The sequence below is a fragment of the Rhinoderma darwinii genome, chromosome 12 (assembly GCF_050947455.1).
Source record: "Rhinoderma darwinii isolate aRhiDar2 chromosome 12, aRhiDar2.hap1, whole genome shotgun sequence".
In the NCBI taxonomy this organism is placed as follows: domain Eukaryota; kingdom Metazoa; phylum Chordata; class Amphibia; order Anura; family Rhinodermatidae; genus Rhinoderma; species Rhinoderma darwinii.
This window is the reverse complement of record NC_134698.1, coordinates 13102066-13122321: the sequence shown is the minus strand read 5'-3', so window position 1 is coordinate 13122321 and position 20256 is coordinate 13102066.

Sequence of the window (20256 nt, the reverse complement as noted above, 5' to 3'; positions counted from 1 at the left end):
TGTATATATTTGCATGTATGTATGTTTGCATGTATGTATTTTTGCATGTATGTTGTCATGTATGTATGTATGTTGTCATGTATGTATATATGTGCATGTGTGTATGTATATTTGTATGTATGTATGTATGTTTGCATATATGTTTGCATGAATGTATGTATATTTGCATGTGTGTATATATATATGTATGTTGTCATGTATGTATGTATGTTGTCATGTATGTATATATGTGCATGTATGTTGGCATGTATGTATATATGTGCATGTGTGTATGTATGTATATTTGCATGTATGTATGTTGTCATGTATGTATGTATATATGTGCATGTATGTTTGCATGTATGTTGGCATGTATGTGTACATGTGCATGTTTGTATGTATATTTGCATGTATATATGTTTGCATGTGTGTATGTATGTTTGCATGTATGTATGTTTGCATGTATGTATGTTGTCATGTATGTTTGTATGTATGTTGTCATGTATGTATGTATATATGTGCATGTATGTATGTTTGCATGTTTTTATTTTTGCATGTATGTTTGCATGTATGTTTATATATATGTGCATGTATGTAATTATGTTTGCATGTATTTATGTTTGCATGTATATTTGTGCATGCTTGTATATATGTATGTATCTTTGCATGTTTGTTTGTATGTATGTATGTTTTCATGTGTGTGTGTATGCATGTATGTATGATAGTTTGCATGTATATATGTGTGTATGTTTGCATGTATGTATATTTGCATGTATATATGTGCATGCTTGTATATATGTATGTATGTTTGTATATATGTATGTATATTTGTATATATGTATGTATGGCCATGTATGATACTGTCTGCTGGCGCCCTGTATCTAAGTCAACTTTGCGGCAGGCTTCTATACATGGTATAACAGTCAGTATCACACATTAAACTGAATCTAAGCCTACAACATGTTTTATTTCATTATTTTATTTTTTTACAGGTTTGGTGTTTGGACTACGTCGGTTTCGAGGACTACTTCGATGACGGTTTTTTTTCTACAATAAAATGGTTAATGAGGGTTGTGTTGGGGGTGCTTTATTTCAATAAAATATTTTATCTATATCTTTGTCTTTTTCTTTTCAAATTTTATTATTACCACTTTAGTAATGGCCGCTGTCTGAGTGACAACATCCATTACTAATGCGAGGCTTAGTGTTAGCCGGTGCAGAGGCTAACACTAACCACCATTATTACCCCGGTACCCAAAACCACCAGGGGTGCCGGGAAGAGCCAGGTACGATCCAGTACCCGACCATCTGTTGTGATGGTTGGGCCCTGGGGCGGCCGCAGGCTGGTATTATGAGGCTGGGAAGGGCCAAAAACAGTGGACCTTCCCACCCTTGTAATGCTAGGCTGCTGCTGCTGTGTTGTATCTGGCTGGTTATAAAAGTGGGGGGGACCCCACGTCATTTTTTTAAATTATTTATTTATTTACATTTTTTTTTTAAAAAAGACATGGGGTTCCACCCAATTTATCATAACCAGCCACATACAACACAGTGTTATTAGCCTGGGAATGGACAAAACCAGTGGCCCTTCCCACCCATGTAATGCCAGACTGCTGCGGCCTTGTATATGGCTGGTTATTAAAAATGTGGGGGACCCGTCTATTGCTAAATTTGTTAAATTCCAAAAAAAAAACGACGTGGGGGTCCCCCCCATTTTTATAACCAGCCCGATACAACACAGCAGCAGCAGCCTAGCATTACAAGGGTGGGAAGGTCCACTGATTTTGGCCCTTCCCAGCCTCATAATACCAGCCTACGGCCGCCCCAGTACCCGACCATCACAACAGATGGTCGGGTACTGGATCGTACCAAGCTCTTCCCGGCACCCCTGGTGGTGGTGGGTACCGGGGTAATAATGGGTGGTTAGTGCTAGCCTCTGCACCGGCTAACACTAAGTACCGCCTTAATAATGGACGCTGTCAATCAGCCAACTGCCATTATCTAGGCACTAATAAAGTTTGAAAAAAAAAACACAAAGACAATTCTTTTTTATTGAAATAAGAAATCCCCAACAAAACCCTCGTTAACCATTTTATTAAAATTTGAAAAAACGCAGATCTACGCAGTAGTCCAACGAATCGAAGATGTAGTCCAATCGGTACATCAAAATCTGCAACAACATAAAAAAACAGTTATCAATGTGAACAATACCAATACTTCTACTCACCTACACACATATATACACGCACACACAAACAAACAACCATACACAGACACACACATATATACACAAACACAACAAGATATACACACACACATAAACAGACAAACACGCACATATACACAAACTCACACATATACAAACAAAAACACACATATCCAAAACCACACAGTTATACACACATACACGAACACATATACACAAACACATATACAAACAAAAACACACATACCCAAACACACATATACACAAACACATATACACAAACACACCCATATATACACACAAACACACACCCATATACACATACAAAAACACACACAAACATCTACACACAAACATATACACAAATACACCCATATATACACAAACATATACACAAAACACATATACACAAACACACCCATATATACACACACACATATAAAAACAAAAACAGACAAAGTCACATACCCAAACACACATATATACACAAACACACACATACACAAACACGGTTTCTTTTAAATGCTGCTGGGGAACCCGCTCGATCCACTATATACGGCTGCGCTACAGTGCAGCATTTAAAAGAAACAGGATCCTGACCTGTCCATAGAGTTTAAGGCAGCACAGAGTATTTCAGGAGATGAGCGTGCAGATTCAGTGCTGCTGCGAACTCTGCTCTTACCATTACGTAGCTCTCAGTCTGTTACCTCTCCTCCACTCCTGTCCTCCAGAACACCTTCACATGATTGGCAAGTCACCACGTAATGGTAAGAGCAGAGTTCACAGCAGCACAGAGTATTTCAGGAGATGAGCGTGCGGATCTTGTGCGGGGTGGTGACTTGCCAATCACGTGAAGGTGTTATTGAGGACAGGAGTGGAGGAGAGGTAACAGACTGAGCTACGTAATGGTAAGAGCAGAGTTCACAGCAGCACTGAATCTGCACGCTCCTCTCCTGAAATACTCTGTGCTGCTGTGAACTCTGTTCTTACCATTACGTAGCTCAGTCTGTTACATCTCCTCCACTCCTGTCCTCTATAACACGTTCACATGATTGGCAAGTCACCACCACGCACAAGATCCACACGCTCATCTCCTGAAATACTCTGTGCTGCTGTGAACTCTGCTCTTACCATTACGTGGTGACTTGCCAATCATGTGAAGGTGTTCTTGAGGACAGGAGTGGAGGAGAGATAACAGACTGAGAGCTACGTAATGGTAAGAGCAGAGTTCACAACAGCACTGAATCTGCACGCTCATCTCCTGAAATACTCTGTGCTGCCTTAAACTCTGTGGACAGGTCAGGATCCTGTTTCTTTTAAATGCTGCACTGTAGCGTAGCCTTATATAGTGGATCGAGCGGGTTCCCTAGCAGCATTTAAAAGAAACAGGATCCTGACCTGTCCACAGAGTTTAAGGCAGCACAGATTATTTCAGGAGATGAGCACGGGCAGCCGTTCGTTTTTCCGAGCCGTGCTCCCATCATGCACACGACCGTAAAAACACCCGTTATTGCGGGTCGTAATTACGACCCGCAATAACGGGCTCATAGACTTCTGTTACCCACGGGTACCTTTCCGTATTCTCACGGGAAGGTGCCCGTGCCGTTAAAAAAATAGAACATGTTCTATTTTTCTATTTTACGGGCCGTGCTGCTATAATTATAATGACAGCACGGTTCGCAAAAGCGGCCAGCTGCCCGTGGCCGGCCGGCCGTGCTCGTACTTACGAGTCGTAATTACGAGCACGGCCCGTAAAATAAAAAAATAGAACATGTTCTATCTTTTTAACGGCACGGGCACCTTCCCGTGAGAAAACGGGAAGGTACCCGTGGCTAACAGAAGTCTATGGGCCCGCTATTTCGGGTCGTAATTACGACCCGTGATAACGGGTGTTTTTATGGTCGTGTGCATGAGGCCCCGTAATGACGGGTGGCTACATGTGTGCACCCGTCATTACGGCAGCGTTGCTAGGCGACGTCAGTAAGGGTATGTGCACACACACTAATTACGTCCGTAATTGACGGACGTATTTCGGCCGCAAGTACCGGACCGAACACCCTGCAGGGAGCCGGGCTCCTAGCATCATATTTATGTACGATGCTAGGAGTCCCTGCCTCTCCGTGGAACTACTGTCCCGTACTGAAAACATGATTACAGTATGGGACAGTTGTCCTGCAGAGAGGCAGGGACTCCTAGCATCGTACATAAGTATGATGCTAGGAGCCCGGCTCCCTGCACTGTGTTCGGTCCGGTACTTGCGGCCGAAATACGTCCGTCATTTACGGACGTAATTAGTGTGTGTGCACATACACTAAATAGTCACTGTTCAGGGTGCTGAAAGAGTTAACTGATCGGCAGTAACTGTTTCAGTACCATGGACAGTGACTACCGATCACAGTACCTGTAAAAAAAAAGACGTTCATACTTACCGAGAACTTTCTGCTTCCTCCAGTCCGGTCTCCTGGCCGTTGCCTTGGTGACGCGTCCCTCTCGACATCCGGCCCGACATTCCTTGATGACGATGCAGCCTTGTGAGCGCTGCAGCCAATCACAGGCTGCCGCGGCCTCTGCAGCCAATCACAGGCTGCAGAGGCCTCTGCAGCCAATCACAGGCTGCCGCGTCAGAAAAGGTCGGACTGGAGGAAGAAGAGGGACTCGTCAACAAGACAACGACCGGGTACGTATGAAATGCTTTTTATTTTATTTTTAATCAGCAGCCTCTTTTCTCTATCAGTGATTGATAGAGATAAGTGGCTGCCGATTTGTATAATGTTTTTGACCGGGTTCGGTCAAAACGGGTTCGGCCGAACCCGGTGAAGTTCGGATTCGCTGCAAACCGAACTTTACCGGAAGTTCGGACCGAAACCGGGTTCGGTTGTCCCGGTTCGCTCATCTCTAATCTTGAGAACCATGAACAAGCAAAGAACTTGAAGAGTACGTATTGAACATCAACCCGAAAAACAAAAATACTATGATTATTGGTTTAAATCAAACACATTGGACGACATAGGATTAAAAAATATCCCTGTGATGACTCAGATAAGAGTATAATATGAATATAAATACTGATTTAGGATTAGCTTGTGTGAATAATACTGATGAGGGGACAATCCACAGTAATCCCGGTTAAATAATACAATATTTATATAACAATAGTCTAATGTTTTTTCCAGACTGGAGTCAGGTAAAAAAAAGCTAAAACTTTGGCTCCATGTATATAGTTCTGCTTCTTCATTTCTGTACCTGTTCCGATGGTGTTCTTATCAGCCAGACACAGTTGGCATTATTTGGATAGGCTGATGGGTAATTGGCTGAGGTCAGACTTCCAGCATTGTTATTAAGCAAATGAGCACAAACATCTATAAAAAGAAAACGAAAATAAAACAATGACTGTTCATATGTAAGAAAAAATAATTTATTGGCCCCTTATGGTTCTATGGTATAAAGGTGACAGATCTTGGATACATCTTTCTGAAGATACTAGACCTGCAGGAACTTACTGCATTGATACAGACGGTTAATTTTAGCAACATCAAGAACACTCAGTCCATCTCTTTGTCCGATTGGGACGTTTGGGTCCGGCTTGGGCACAATGGTGGGCTGTCCTGCATTGATAGTGAATGCGTACCTGTCAGATACAGGAGACAATGAGAAAGCACGAAACATGAGATTGTGACAGAAAGATACATCATAGAACTGAATATTCCAGAATTTTATTATGACTTTTGACTTTATATAATTCTTTATTATTACAGTTTACAGTAAACAATGAACTTACTTGTTATAATGCATCACTGATCCATAGTCATACGCCAGACCAAGATTATTAGTGTCTTGTCTGTCAAAGTTTTCAGTGTCCCCTTTAAGACAAGAAATTGTTATTGTTATTCTCATTATTGTAATAAGACCAATATAAAATGTATCATGAGAGGAATTACTTATGTATTTATGGTGAGGGCATTACCTGGTGAAATATTCTCATACATGATGGTGACATAGTCATCCCGGTCACTCCTCGTATGTTCATGGTAGAAGCCTATGGCATGGTTGAGCTCATGTTGTATTATTCCTCTAAACATACAACCATCTATACCTAATCCAACATACTGATCCCCACCAATTCGTCCGATATATCCTGTACACCTGAACATATAAGGAATAAAGCTGTTGGTATTCGTAATACTGTATATAAGGAATAAAGCCGGTAATATAAGGGAAGAGACATAGGTAATCACTAATACATGGTCACATTGGGTCTGTCATAGTCGGAGTTGATCTTTGCATGTCTCTTGTTTCTGACCATAGAGAGGGGCATAGAGTAGAAAATATCTTGATATGACATCCATATTCTATAATACCGGTATATGAACAAGGATAGTCCTGAGGGGACAACCCCTTTGATGTTTTAGTTAGATAGACAGATATTCTTAATGATAATAACAGGATCACAATGTGTAGGATCAACTTCACAAGTGGGAGAGATTTAATATTAAGCTCTTGAATTAGTAAGAAATTGGACTTGCCCTCAGCTTTTGACAAGAAAAGTCAGAAGACACTGACTATTGCATGATAACAAGTCTGGGTCAATGGATAGACTATAAGTCAACAGACAGAAGGAAAATTTAGGCTTCCATAGATATCTGCATTCTACTGTCATAAGATAAATTGATTTTAAAAAGGCTCTCCCTTTGAACAGTCCCTACATGGTAATAGAGTGCCTTCCCAATAAACGGATCATAAAGTGTTCCCCTGCTTGGACCCCAGCGATCAGGAACCTGGCAGTAGGTGTTCAATTTTTCTGCAGCACCACCACAGGGGAAATCAAGCATTACACTTCACTCATTCAATTGCACAGGTCCTCCAGAACATGTAACCCAAATTTTTACTGCTCTGCACTCTGGATCATAGATGAGGATCCTGACCCACAGCCATTCAACTCAGATTCCCTACTAGAGTATATGTAAATAGTTTTATAAACTGGACAACACCTTTAAATTCTTATGATCAGAATGTTCTGAACTGATATAGTCAAATAATAAGACTACATAGGGGAATCATCACTACCAAGTCTCATACAAATAGGAATTCTACCAATAAATTAGTAGAAGAGATAGAAGACCCATAGCTTCACTTGATTTCAGACCTATAATGATAAATTATAATATTCTGCATGAACTATTGCTAGAAATTTGACAAATCTTAAATAGTAGAACCTACCCGCCTGAAGACGCAATGTTGAGGAAGTCATTCTCTGATGTCCGAGGCACAAACCTCACACAGGTAAGAGCTTCAAATTCCTGCATGGAAGTCTTAATCAAGTTGAGGTGCCAATCACCTGAGGATAAAAGAACAGATAATGAATGTATTGTAGGACAGTTATAATGGCCACCTTAGGTATAAATAATAAAACACTCACTATAATCAGAGGAAAGAGTGTAGGGCACAATGACAGTTCCATCTGATGATTTGGGCCACAGGCAATCTGCACAGTTTATAGCGTTGCGTCCAGTTGGTATCAATATGTCTCCTTCTTTTACGGCCCTGGTAATTTCTAAATGGAGAAAACAGTACTATATATAGTATCTACAGTAAGGAAGACATAGAGAGAGATTAATCAATGGCTGGACCTTAACTTCAACTTGTGAGGAATAATGAATGATTTTGAAGGAAACTACTTTGTATAATACTGCTTTATATCCTATTCCACTATGTGTTTTAGGTTTATAGACCACTCTATACACAGATGTTTCCTCAATGTGTCCTCAGTAAGGTCCAGTAATGTATCACCATATTGTTGGGGTTAATATAAAATATGATGGTCATTAAAAGTGCTTGTAAACATTGGGAGACCATTATAAATTACCATCTTAAATTATTTGCTTGTTCGATGTCTGGGCAGAGATTTATTTGGTGAGTTGAATTTCGGGAGGTGCAGACTTTACACAAGACGCGGCACAGTAATCTAATATAGGGAAAACTACCTGTCCCATTACATTATAGGAGCTCTCTGATACAGTTACTGGTGTGTCTGACTAGTTGTTTCCAATACAGAATGCAGAATTATGAATGTAACTCTGGGCTATAAGAAAGGCTGTAATTGAAGATCCGTACGTTATAGGTAATATGTTTAGAAAGTTACTCAACTTTGTATGTTTGTTACATTTGTTACAATTGTGCATGGTGTAATGCCTAATTTATTCTCTGGTGGCGCTGCAGGGAAATATAACACCTACTGCCAGGTCTCCCCACAGATAACAGTTGACCACTGGGAGTCCCAGCATGGGTATACTTTGTTCACATTTTATTGGAAAACCCCTTTAAGATTTGTGGATATACCCTTTAAGCCTATTGTTTTTGAGATACCAGGATGATAAGTTAGGAAGTTAAGTACACCAATGTATATTATTTTAGAAGCTCAACACTAGACTAAATGTCTTATAGGGTTTTGCTTAAGACATCACTGAAATTATTACATAAGCATAGGATCAAAATATAGGTAACGTGTCACTTCTATTTACTGGTAAACATTATTAATATGATGTTACCTTTATTGGCTTCAATTATCCTGCCAAAGGTTCCTGGGTCCTCTTCCTTATTCTTAATTTCTGTAAATATTGTAATTATAAGGATGTGGTATTCTGGTATAATACTTTTATCTTCAACGGTTTACTTTTTATATCTTAATAACTTAATACTACTGGTTGTTGTCATTCTTGTATTATCTGTAATTCTACTATTCAATGTGAGAATATTTACATTGTCTTTTCTCCAATATATTTTTTATTATTGCTGAATTATACCAAAGTACTCCGTATTACATAAAAGAAAAAAGAAAATAGTATCAAAATTAAAGTGTATTCCACATTTCTGACAGTTATGGTAATTCCTTAACCCCATGACCTTTAAAAGCTTTGGTGTATAATAAAGTCTACGATTAATCATAAAACAAATTAATCGTTGATTGTGATTTAGTGAAAGTTCCCCAATATGTTTATCAACTGACTCCCAGTCAATACGGATCCCAAGAACCTTATCCTATTTTTCTTGTTATTTTTTTAATATCATTGTCTTATCATTATCCTAGGGTTGCATTAGAAATCAGATTTTTCGGCAGATAATCTGTTTAATATTGCAGCACAAGACTTTAAATGCCCAAAACTATTTATCATTGGCGGACATTACATATGTGCAAGTTCTACAGAGTCTAGAGTCTATTAGTTTGCATGTAAGGGTTTGAGCTAATGAATTTCGTATCTCACAATTAGTAGTGGATTTTTCGTGAGACATAAGGGGTTGCTCTATAATGAGCTATTAGTGAGCAAGAGGCCCATTTACTCTACTTGCAAAGGGACCCTCTGCTGTCTCCATCCTCCCCTGGAGAAGAATATAATGTAATGTTAACTGGGCCAGACCTTGAAATTTTCCTGACCCCATTTAATGTATTTTCTGTTGTAGTAAATGAGAAATGTTTTGATGATTAAAATAACCACTGAAGGTTAACCAAGGCTTTGACTTTGAGAAAAGACTCAAGTTCTGATGGTCAGAAGAAGTTTGGAGGAAGTATATTTTGAGTAATGATAGAATTTGGACCTGCAAGCTATTGATGTCAATGACCTTTATCATGGTCATAATGTTTATGGTGCCTTCATTTTGATCAAAGACTAGGGTTCTGCTCCTCAACCAGTGGCTTAAGAGCCACATGACGTGTTCAAGGGTGCCTGCATGTGGTTCTCCAGATTTTGGCAGCTGTAGATATTGTTGTGTACTAGTGGCACTAGAGATGGTTTGGCATTACTAGAACTTAGTGTTAAAGCCAGTTTTGCCAGAAACAATACCGCAGCATGCTGTGCTATTGTTTCTGGTACGCTCTGCTGGATCTGTGACGGAGATGTGAACATGTCCTATCCAGTTATCTTTAAAGTTACATATCAGTTCATTCGTTTAATAAATATAAAATCAGAGACTAAAGAAATATTTAAACAGTATAGGAGACTTAGGCATAGAAAAACCCAGTGAAAAAGCTCTTACCATGTTCTTTTAGGCCAGGTATGGGAAGCTGTAGAAGAAATATTTATAATTATTACTAATACTTCACTATATTTTCATAGAAACTAATCTATGCCCAAAAATTGTGATGTGAGAAAACAATTTTTTTTTTACTAATTACATGGGGGATTTGGATGTACTACAATCCTCATCATAAACAGTTCATCTAGTATAAACAAAAGTCTAATAATAATAATAATAAGAGAAAATCCATTGCTTGGTCATTCACTAGTTAAGAATTTGCGAAGATAAAAGTTGCAGAATAAGAAGCTGTGGAGTAATGGAGGAGTTAATAACGCTTGAGAAGAAGAGAAGCATTAGAGATCCTTCCAAAAACTCAAATAAAAAAACATTTGTGTTTAGACAACATGAAATACTAGATTATTGGATTTTATTATTTAATATTATTCAGAGTCGAGTGTTTTCCATTGAATGGTGCTGAATGTCCCAGGGATGACACTGAAGGGTAGATTCTTCTTCCTATCCAAAATCTCCTGATATCAGTTGAATAAACCTAAATGTCTCTACTGTCTTCCAATGTCGTCCAAATTTGTTAAATTTTAAAAAATAAAATTGGGAACGGAAGGGAGACTTTTAGGACATATGAGAGGATATTATTCTAATGTAGAGAAATAAGTCTGTTATGAATCTTACCTGTAATGATGGAGATAGCGATACACCTGTCACAGGTGCCGCTACAAATAGCAGGAGGAGGAAGCAGATCTTCTCACCCATGTTGCTGAGATATCTCTACAATATTGGAAGGATTTGTTCCTTGTCTGGATGAATGCTATCCTACATGTCAGGAACGCATTATATAAATGTAAAGTGTAGAAACCTATCCAATCACAAAGCAGAAATAAAGATATCTGTTATGGTAAGAAGAAGAGCCTGGAGCTGGTATATGCCTGTTATCGATGTACAATTATATTTATATGTGATCTCATGGTGACTACATGGAGATGTTATTGAATTCGTTCAGCAATTCAACTGAGTTTTATGATCTAGTGACGACATCATTTTGTGTGTTCAATCTAAAAAACAAAAAAAAAACATGTCCAAAAACAAATGTCCAAGACAAATAAATATTTCTTGGTGAATGTGGTCATTTTTGCTTTACACAAGGAAAACAAATCCTTCCTCACCAGTCAAATAACATTTTATTTTTAAAATTTTTGTTTATTTTATCGTCATACCTATATTAATTTTCATTTTGCTAATGAATACATTTCTTTTATTGAGAACTATTTGAAGCAAGATGAAATATAGTACAGAGAGTGTAAATTCCATGCTTGCATATACTATGCAGTACAGTACAGCAGTAAGTGTAAAGCGCACGGTAGCATTGAAATATTTTTAAATAGAGATGAACAATTGATTCTGAATTATTCTTATTAGATCTGAATTTCTCAAAAGTTTCAGGGTTTGTGGGGCACAAATAGGTAAAATGGGATTGGGAGGCCCACTCTGTCACCGGGTGCTGTCGTCGTCACGGCATCACTGTCCATATATGGATAGTGATGTCAGGAGGAGAGAAGGAGTACCAAGCAGAGTGCTAGCGGATCTGCTCCGGGACTCTGTCTCTGGGGTAGTCCCTGACATCACTGTCCATATATGGACAGTGAAGTCAGGAGCAGAGCAGTGTCCTAGGCAGAGCGCTGCAAGCGGCTCTGCTCCGGGACTCGGTCTTTGGGGAAGCCTCTGACATCACTGTCCATATATGGACAGTGATGTCAGAGGAAAAGAAGGAGTCCCAGGCAGAGCGCTACAAAAGGCTCTGCTCTGGAACTCCGTCTCTGAGGAAGCTTCTGACATCACTGTCCATATATGGACAGTGATGTCAGGAGGGGAGAAGGAGTCCCAGGCAGAGCACTAGTAGCGCTCTGCCCGGGACTTTGGCTCTGGGGTTGCCCCAGACATCACTAGCCGTATAAGGACTGTGATGTCAGGGGCTTCCCCAGAGCTAGAGTACCGGAGCAGAGCCTTTGCTAGCGCTCTGCCCGGTACTTCAGCTCTGCTCCGGACATCGCTATCCATATATGGACCGTGATGTCAGGAGCAGAGCAGGAGTCTCAGGCAGAGTGCTAGTAGTGCTGTGCCTGGAACTATGGCTCTGGGATTTCCCCTGACAACACGTTCCATATATGAACAGTGACGTTAGGGTTTTTTCCTGAAGCGGAATCCCCAGCCAGAGCATCGGCAATGCTCTGGCTGGGGATTCCACTCCTAGAGGGAAACCCAACAGGGAGGGAGGCTGTGTGGTACTACCAGGGAGGGTGGCTGTGTGGCAATAACATGGAGAGGGCTGTGTGGCACTACCAGGGAGAGGGCTGTGTGGCGCTATATGGGAGGAGGGGGCTGTGTGGCACTAAGTCGGAGGTGGGCTGTGTGGCACTACCTTGGATGTGGGGGATGTTTGGCACTACCTGGGATGTGTGGGCTGTGTAGCACTATCTGGGAGTTGGGGGCTGTGTGGCACTACCTGGGAGGAGGGGACTGTGTGGCACTACCTGGGAGGGGGAGCTGTGTGGCACTACCTAGGAGGGTGAACTGTGTGGCACTACCATGGAGGGGGGCTCCATGGAACTACCTGGGGGTGGCTGTGTGGCACTATCTACAGAGGACACTAAATTTATGGGGCTACAAACTGGTGGCCTAACTTCTATATGGGGGCATAAAGTTATGTTTTCTGCTATTTTAATGCTGTTGTGAGTTCCCCGCAAAGGGCCAAGTTGGATAAAGTCCTAAAAGACATTAGAGAGTCAGACAGGGCAATCGGGAGACTTGTTATTCAATGCAAAATTTATGGAAATTTGCTCATGTCTACTTTTGGATCTGTAAATATGGAAAGATGGATAAAATAAGCCATCCACAAAATTTCAATACAATGACAATAAAAAAAATTAAAACAAAGGTAAAGTATAACAAAATAAAAAAAAAAAACATAAAAATATAAAAAGAAATATACCCACATGTCACACCTCTCGGGTATGTGGACCCACTAGGCTGCTCCGCCGTAGCGGAATAGCAGCTGACCAAATGACAGTCTATAACAGTCTAGGGTAAGAGTACCTGGAAAGATGATCCGGCAGATACTCGGAGTAGCAGACATGTGGTGTAGCAGACACTTGGCACAGATGATGCTAGGCGTGGCAGAAGACACTGAATGTGGCAGATGACACAGGACGTGGACAATGACACTAGACATGGCAGATGAGACACAAACGACTTCAACAATAGACTTCGGCTCAGGAACAAACACAGCAACAGGATGCAGGATATGAGAAGCAGGATAAGGGAACACTGGGAACAGGATACAATTAAGCGACCATTTGCTTAGACTAACATGTGAATGCAACAACAACGCTCAGGCACAGGAAGGTGGGTAGGGCAGATTTAAGTAGGGCATGATGGACAGGGATAAGTTAGGGAATTAAATAGTGGTGCGCGCGATGGCACTTTAGAGGAGACCAGGGCGTGCGCGCACCCTACGGGAATGAGCAGCAGGGAGAAGCAGTACTTGCTGGCGTCTCCAGGGCGGCGCCGGGAGAACGCCAGCATAGAGGTGGCTTAAACTGGTGGCTGCCATGGGAAGCCGGATAGCGGCGAACGGCAGCCGCTAGTGTTACAATACTCACCTTTACGCCCCCTCTTCTTAGAACCAGAGAGCAGATGGAAACTCTGGAAGAGCGCAGGAGCATTAGTGTTCTCTTCAGGTTCCCATAATCTCTCCTCAGGACCAAACCCTTCCAGACAACCAGGTAGAAAACTTTTACTGGAGAAAGAAGGAAAGGATCCAGCGATGTATAATATATGTGGGGAAACACGGTTTCCACTTTTATTCGATGTGAACAATTAATAGCGAACACAGGAAGAGTAACAAGGTGGTTAGAATGGCAAATAAATAGAAGCCTACGCGTTTCGAGCACGATCTGTGCTCTTATTCATGGCTAATTCGTAATTAGAACCAGAGAGCAGATGGAAACTCTGGAAGAGCGCAGGAGCATTAGTGTTCTCTTCAGGTTCCCATAATCTCTCCTCAGGACCAAACCCTTCCAGACAACCAGGTAGAAAACTTTTACTGGAGAAAGAAGGAAAGGATCCAGCGATGTATAATATATGTGGGGAAACACGGTTTCCACTTTTATTCGATGTGAACAATTAATATCGAACACAGGAAGAGTAACAAGGTGGTTAGAATGGCAAATAAATAGAAGCCTACGCGTTTCGAGCACGATCTGTGCTCTTATTCATGGCTAATTCGTAATTAGCCATGAATAACTGTTCTGACTTTAGGAAGTGGTGTAGCTTCTCGCTGGAATGACCCTGCCTTGAGGTGCCAGTTTACATTGGGTCTGTCGAACGCCCTGAAAGACCTGTTAGTTAGCTATCCCTCTTCTGACTCTCTAGATCAGGTTATGGCTTTAGCGGTACATCTTGACCGACGTCACAGGGAACCACGACTTGAAAGTTTTTGTGCCTTCTCCTCTGGCTCCCCCATGATAGCTCCCGAGTTTCCGTTGCTTCGTTCTTCCACGGAAAACTCGGATGAACTAATGCAACTCGGGGCCTCCGTGTCTCCCGGACAACGTAGAGAGCTCCGCAAGAAGAATGGTCTCTGCTTCTACTGTGGGGATGACAAGCATCAAGTGAACAACTGTCCTAGGCGTAAGAATAAGCAGCCGGAAAACTTCCGCGCCTAAGTGACCATCTGGGAGGTTGCTTGGGCGCACAGGTATTTCCCGTAAATATGAAACCTAATAAGATCTTGCTTCCCTTTCAGGTCTCTTTTGAGGGTAGGTCTGCCACCGGCAGTGCCTTCGTGGATTCAGGGTCTTCTGCTAATATTATGTCTGTGGAATTTGCTATGTCTCTAGCTATGCCATTGATTGATTTGCCAAAACCTGTCCCGGTAGTGGGTATCGACTCCACTCCACTTTCTAATGGTTATTTTACGCAGCATACCCCTGTTTTTAAACTCATTGTTGGCTCCATTCATTTGGAGCAGTGTTTTGTACTGGTGATGCAGGGATTATCATCCGATTTGGTTTTAGGCCTTCCCTGGTTGCAGATGCATATTCCCACGTTTAACTGTAGTACTGGGGATCTTACTAAATGGGGTAATGAATGCATGACGTCCTGTTTTTCTGTTAATTTTATTTCTCTCCCTGAGGAGGTGAACACTCTACCTGAGTTTATTCAGGACTTTGCTGATGTTTTTTTTAAAAAGGCCTCCGAAGTGTTACCTCCTCATAGAGAATACGATTGCGCAATCGATTTGGCACCAGGAGCTAAGCTCCCTAAGGGTAGGATATTTAATCTCTCTCGTCCCGAACGTGAAGCCATGAGAGAATATATCCAGGAAAGCCTAGCCAAGGGTTAAATTCGCCCCTCCACTTCTCCGGTAGGTGCTGGCTTCTTCTTCGTAGGGAAGAAGGATGTTGGTCTTAGGCCATGCATCGATTACCAAAACTTGAATAAGGTCACTGTAAGGAACCAGTATCCCCTTCCTTTGATTCCTGACCTCTTCAATCAGGTTCAGGGGCCCAATGGTTCTTTAAGTTTGATCTTCGGTTGGCTTATAACCTTATCCGCATCAGAGAAGGGGATGAGTGGAAGACTGCGTTTAACACGCCCGAAGGTCATTTTGAATACCTCGTCATGCCCTTTGGGTTGTGTAATGCTCCTGCGGTCTTCCAGAATTTTATAAATTATATTTTAAGAGACTACCTGGGGGTATTTCTTGTAGGGTACCTTGATGACATACTTGTGTTTTCCAAGGACTGGTCCTCCCACATTGAGCATGTCAGGAAGGTGCTCCAGGCCCTTCGGGAAAACAAACTCTTTGCTAAATCCTAAAAATGTGTGTTTGGGGTGCAGGAGAAACCATTTTTGGGTCAAATCCTCACTCCTAATGAATTCCACATGGACCCTGCCAAGGTTCAGGCTGTGGCTGAATGGGTCCAACCTGCCTCCCTGAAGGCGTTACAGTGCTTCCTGGGGTTTGCTAATTATTACAGGAGATTTATTGCTAACTTCTTGGTCATCGCTAAGCCTCTTACGGATCTTACTCGCGTAGGTGCTGATCTCTTCCACTGGCCTCCGGAGGCTGTCCAGGCTTTTGAGATCCTTAAGAAGCGCTTTATCTCTGCCCCATTGCTGGTTCAGCCTAACCAAATTGAGCCATTCATCATGGAGGTTGACGCCTCCGAGGTGGGAGTGGGTGCTGTCTTGTCCCAGGGTACCAGGTCTCTCACCCATCTCCGTCCCTGTGCCTACTTCTCCAGGAAGTTCTCGCCCACTGAGAGTAACTATGACGTGGGCAACCGCAAACTCTTTGCCATTAAATGGGCATTTGAAGAGTGGCGCCACTTCTTGGAGGGGCTAGGCACCAGGTAACGGTCCTTACCGACCACAAGAATTTGGTCTTCCTAGAATCCAGTGCCGACCAGCGGCTTACTATGTTCTTTGCCCATTCCCCAGAGACCTTGGACCCATATCTACATGGATTTTATCACCGATCTGCCTCCATCTCAAGGCAAGTCGTGGTGTGGGTTGTAGTAGACCGCTTCAGTAAGATGTGCCACTTTGTGCCCCTCAAGAAACTACCCAATGCCAAAACGTTGGCTACCTTGTTTATCAAACACATCCTGCGTCTCCATGGGGTTCCTGTCAATATTGTTTCTGACAGAGGGGTACAATTTGTTTCATTGTTTTGGAACGCTTTATGTAAAAAGTTGAAGATTGATCTTTCCTTCTCCTCGGCCTTCCATCCTGAAACTAATGGCCAAACTGAGAGGACTAATCAGTCTTTAGAACAATATTTAAGGTGTTTTATCTCTGACTGTAAATATGATTGGGTCTCCTTCATTCCCCTCGCCGAATTTGTCCTTAATAACCGTGTCAGTAACTCGTCAGGGGTCTCCCCCTTTTTCTGTAATTTTGGGTTTAATCCATGGGTCTCCTCCGTTTCACCTGGTGGTTCCAACAATCCAGAGGTAGATGTCGTTCATCGGGAACTGTGCACAGTCTGGGCCCAGGTTCAGAAAAACCTAGAGGCATCCCAGAGCATACAAAAGACTCAGGCAGATAGAAGACGTTCTGCTAACCACTTGTTTGTGGTCGGGGATCTGGTGTGGCAGTCTTCAAAAAATTTGCGCCTTAAGGTTCCGTCCCAAAAATTTGCTCCCCGGTTTATAGGGCCATAAAAGGTCATTGAGGTCCTTAACCCTGTCTCCTTCCGGCTGGAGTTACCCCCGTCTTTTCAAATACACGATGTGTTTCATGCCTCCCTCCTGAAACGCTGCTCCCCGTCCTTGGTTACCTCAAGGAAATCTCCGGTCCCTGTTCTCACCCCTGAAGGGGTAGAATTCGAGGTGGCCAAAATTGTGGACAGCAGGATGGTCCAAGGTTCCCTCCAGTACCTGGTCCATTGGAGAGGATACGGGCCTGAGGAGAGGACTTGGGGACCCGCTCGGGATGTTCACGCTGGGGTATTGCTCAGGAGGTTCCATCTTCGGTTCCCCAATAAGCCAGGTCCACCTAGGAAGGGTCCAGTGGCCCCTCATAAAAGGGGGGTACTGTAAAGGATCTGCCAGACACAGCTTCTCTGTCGACGCCAATGGTTAATCAGTCTGCATCTGCTCCTATGTCTGATAGAGTGTCTCGATCTGCTACCACTCAGGCTGGTAGGCTGAGGAGTGGGAGAACCTATCACAGCCTAGCCAGACGGTTCTAGCTCCCGCCCTCGGTCTATGTATACCTTCATTTGCTTCTTGTCTTTGCCTGTGACTCTCTCTTGTTTCCTGGCTCTGCTGTTCCAGCTATTACTATTGACCTCAGCTTCATATTGACCCTGGCTTTACTGACTACGCTCCTGCTCTGCTTTTGGTACCTCGTACACTCCTGGCTTGACTCGGCTTGTTCACTACTCTTGTTGCTCACGGTGTTGCTGTGGGCAACTGCCCCATTTCCCTTAGCTTCTGTGTACACTTGTCTGTTTGTCTCTCGTGCACAAATTGAGCATAGGGACCGTCGCCCAGTTGTACGCCGTCGCCTAGGACGGGTCGTGCAAGTAGGCAGGTACTGAGTGGTGGGTAGATTAGGGCTCACCTGTCTGTCTCCTTACCCCGTCATTACACAAATGTTCTTAGATTGTAACCACACTTTGGTTCCGCGAAAAAAACGATGGCTTCTTCTTTTCCTTTCCGTATTTCTCTTCATGCAGTCAACCGCCTGTAGGATAGAGGAATTGGTCTGCTGCCAGATATTAAGAAAGTCTCCAAATGAAGAGGAACACATGGATATTGGCTGTATATAAAGAAGAATGGGGTAGAAACAGTATATGCACTCATGTGGTTGTTGTAGGGGAATTCAGCCCAAGGAAGAAGCTGAAGCCAGTTGTCATGTTGAACAGAAATAAAATGACAAAGGTAATTCCACAATACTTGATTAATTCTCTCAACTTGGCCATTAGACTGAGGATGATATACAGAGGAATAGTCAAATTTCACATCAAGGAGTTTACAGAGGGCTCCCCAGAATTTTAAGATAAATTGTACACACCGATCAGACACGATATTGAGAGGCAGTCCGTGCAGATGGAAGATATACTGTATGAATAGATTTGCCAGATGAGGAGCAGAAGGATGGCCAGTTAGTAGGATGAAATGTGCCATCTTAGAAAAGCGATCCACCACCGCCCAGACAGTAGTGCATCCAGCCGATGGAGGAAGGTCTTTAATGAAGTCCATTGCAATATGTTGCCAGGGGGGATCAGGCACAGCAGGGGTTAGAGCTAACCAGTAGGTGTGGAATGAGCAGATTTATTAGAGGCACTGTTAGTACATGAGGAGACAAAGTCCACAACATCCTTAGGCAGTGTGGACGAGGAATAAAGTTCCGAGTCTTATGAGCACCTGAGTGCCCAGCCATCTTGGAACCGTGTCCCCAGCGGAGAATCTTATTCCTGTCTGCAAGAAGAACAAAGGTCATGCCTCTGGGAATTTCTTTAATTTGTAGAGGAGCGACGGCAATAACCCTGGAAGGATCTATAATATATTAAGGAGTCTCCTCAGAGTCATCTGTCTCAAACGACCGAGATAGAGCATTGGCCGCCACATTCTTGTCTGCGGGACGGAAGGCTTGACAAGGATTCAATAGTTGAGCAGACTGGAGGTAGGTGAGATTCTTGTTGTCTGTATAAATGATGATAGGGTGTATGGCGCCCTCCGGCAAATGTCTCCATTCCTCCAAGGCCAACTTGACAACCAGTAAATCCCGATCCCCAATGTAGTATTTGCACTCTGCAGGAGAGAATAGTTTTGAGTAGTAGTCATACACCACTGCTTTAACCTTGGAGTTTTTCTGGAACAGAAGTGCTCCCACACCAATGGAAGAAGTGTCAACCTCTAGAGAGAACTGTCGAGATACGTCAGGATGGTGAAGAATTGAGGCTGAATTGAAGGCACTCTTGGGACTGGCAAATGCTGACTCTGCCTCCGGGGTCCACACTTTGGTGTTCACTCCCTTCTTAGTAAGGGCAGGGATAGGAGCAGTCAGCGACGAGAAGTTTGGGATCAATTGCCAGTAGAAATTTGTGAATCCCAGAAATTGCTCTACAACCCGAAGGCCCTGAGGACGTGGCCACTCCAAGATGAACTTCACATTCTCTGCATCCACGCTGAGTCAACGATCGGAGACAATGCAGCCCGGGAAGGGCTGGGAATTCTACTCAAACAGGCATTTCTCAAGTTTAGCGTATAGATGATTCTACCTTAACCGCAACAGGACTTGGCAGACATGCTTCTGATGTGTCGTCAGATCTGGAAAGTAGATCAGGATGTCATCCAAATATACCACCACACAGACATAGAGGAGATCCCGGAAAATGTCATTCACGAATTCCTGAAATACATTTGGAGCGTTACACAGACCAAAGGGCATCAAGAGATACTCGTAGTGTCGGATATTAGCGGCAAGGGATGCTTGTTCTTGACTGTGATCTGGTTTAGACCATGGTAAAG